Genomic DNA, 2,857 nt, shown 5'->3' with positions numbered 1-2,857 from the left:
CCAGCGGTACCGGCGCGGTGCTGGTGGCAGGGGGCTGCAGGCCCCGGGGGGCAGGGGAGGTGCTGTGCAAAGCCCCGGACAAGGGGAAGCCAGGGCCTTTCACTTTCCCAGCGGGTGCTCATGTGTGCACGCATACGCAGAGAAACTGTTTGTCCGATCCCATCCGACAGGCACAACTGTCAAGGGTCACTGCCGTGCGTTTTTTACCTCCTCTTACGGTTTTAGCAGCTGCCTTGCAGGGTGACTGCTGATGAGTCCAAGTCTTTCCATACTCGATGCATTACTTCGCTTTTCGAGGACTAGCACATCAGATAAACCACACTTCTTTTTAAACAAGCAAGCAAAGAAGCTGCGCCGGCCCGGCCCCGTGCTGCAGAGGAAAATGAGCATCATCCAGCGTTCCTGTTGAGCTGACCTGCAGGAGGGAAACTTCAGTTCCACCCTCAGATCTGGCTGTGAGTGTGACACGAGCACCAGAGTAAAACTGCACAGCAAAAAAAAAAAAAAAAAAAAAAATATGAAGGGGTGAATTCTTCCTTACCCCTCAGCGACAAGCTGAATCCCTGAAGCATGTGATTTGATTAAAATCGTTAGCACTATGCACAGCACCAGGAGTTACAAACATGCTGAAGGTAAAGAGGGTAATGACATTCTTCCAAGGGCAAGTAACTGCCGAGCAAAGGATTGAAGATTCCCTCTTTCCTCCCTCCGTGTTGCACAGATGCCAGGTATTTCCCAACAAGTTAGATTCTGCAGTAGTGAGCTCCTATACCCCACAACACATCTGATATGACTGTGATTATGACTTTTCAGCCCCTGATTACAGAACAGGGCGACTTTAAGTAGTTAAAAAAGGGAAGTGTCCTCTATGGAAGAAAACCTATCCAAGAAGGAAACAGATGTTGGTTTCAGGCTTCTGAGGCATCATTATAAATGGGGATTAAAAATAACATACAAGCTACAACACATTTTCTCTCCCTCTGTTTTAAAGGGGTCTTAATGGAAAAACAGTGTTAATAAAAATGAGTCTTTTAAAGAAAAAAGCAGCCACAAGAGAGAATCCAGTACCTGTTAAGAACGTATGGACTCAGGCAGTTTTTCTTTTTAATATCTTCACTCCTTATGGTCTTCATCATGCCAGAACACCTAGAAGCATTATGCTTGCATCAGCAGATTTGCCCTGTGTCAAACCATGTGCTAAGAAGGGCAGTTGGCAGCCCGGCGCCGCCATGCACCGTGGACTGGAGCCTTTCTCTGTCCTGCTGATTCAGTCCAGAAATTCTGCTTTGACAGTCTGCTCCCAGGCTCTGTTGAAACACATGCTCACCACACAGAGGTCAGAAGTAAGCAGAAGTTTGCTTCCAACTGAGAGCAAGCAAAAAAAGGAAGAGGGAAAATGGAGAGAACTTCCAGCATTAGAAGAAAAGGTGTTTTGGTATTTTGCATTGTAAAGGCCTATTTCCAAGGACTCAGCATTCACCATAGCATTTTCCCTGAAGTTGAATTTAGTGGATACATAAGGAAAATTATTTTTTGGGTTTGCTCCATGCTCCCCTCATGTTCCCATCTAAGAATCTGGTATTAACCCTGGTACCTTCTTTGAGACCTCTGACAATCTCCTGTCAGGGAGCTAAGCTGATGACATGACATCTGAATGAGCATCTGCTGATGCAGGAGCTGCCCAGTTCCTTGGGGGTAAATAACTGGGCTAGATGCAAGCTAGTGTTAAAATATTTTTCTGAAGTTTTTTGTTCCCAACAAGCACAGTCTCATGCCAGCTCTTCTTTCCCAGGCCCCACAGGGTGGTGTCTGGGAGGACCAACCACCTAAGATGTGGCTCCTTGGGAAGGTTCCCCTGAAGCATGCGGGACAGCAGCAAGTGTTTCATCCCCTGCTAACAGTGCAGCCCCCAGTTTAGAGAGGGCCTTACAATTATAATGACACTACCCATTTAAAGTGTCATTTGCCTGAACCGCCCAGATTAGTCACAGTGCTACAATCATTGCTATCACAGTAAAGGAATCCAAGATTTCTCTGAAAGTACAATGTCCTCCTCCTCTCCTTTTCACAAAACAGCACAAACAGCTACAACACAGGCTTCTACTTATGATGCAGAATCAATTCTCTTTTCTGTGCTATTTTACTCAGTAACTTCTTAGCCCTAGTTGGTACATAACACTGATTTCATAGCACATTTTCATGTGAAATGATGCAGTATGGTCTTAATATGATGCAGATAGTTCTTTTTTGAGAAGGAAAGGCACAAAAATATTAGTATCCAGAGACAATTTTTCAAGTAATGGTAATACCTGCAACTCTCAAACCTGCAGCATTATGTTGACTTTCCATACTAAGGCATTAACAAGTATCATCAAAACAGGTGTGCAGCAGCCTTAATGAGAATATGCCTGAGCTTGCCAGATACTGTAATCCTGGATTAAAACTGTATTTGGAAAGGAAAAAGCCCCAGGGGGTACACTGACAGGGAAGTGAAAAGAAACCCTCTAAGAATGGTTGGTGCATTTGATCCTTACTGACCCGTGCCCGATCCCAAGAGGATTCTGTGCATGCAGTTCAACTCTTCGATGAAACACAAACACCACCCCCCCCTTTACATATTTTACAAAACAAAATAGGAACACAAAGCCTTGAACTTTAGCACTTAAGCAGTATCCGGCCAACAGCAAGGAAGAACAGAACTGCCCCAAATATTTTGCAGTTGCCATACTGAGATTTCTTGATCTTCTGGCCACAACACAACAGGGCTCTGTAGGATAATGTCCCATTATAAGAGGCCTCTGTCTTTCCCCCCCCCCCCCTTTTTTTTTTTTTTTTGTCTTCAGTGAAACCCAAATTC

This window comes from Athene cunicularia, assembly GCF_003259725.1.
Source record: "Athene cunicularia isolate RWA chromosome 7 unlocalized genomic scaffold, athCun1 chr7_part1, whole genome shotgun sequence".
Classification (NCBI taxonomy): Eukaryota; Metazoa; Chordata; class Aves; order Strigiformes; family Strigidae; genus Athene; species Athene cunicularia.
The sequence above is the reverse complement of the archived record's forward strand: the minus strand, read 5'-3'. Positions refer to the sequence as shown.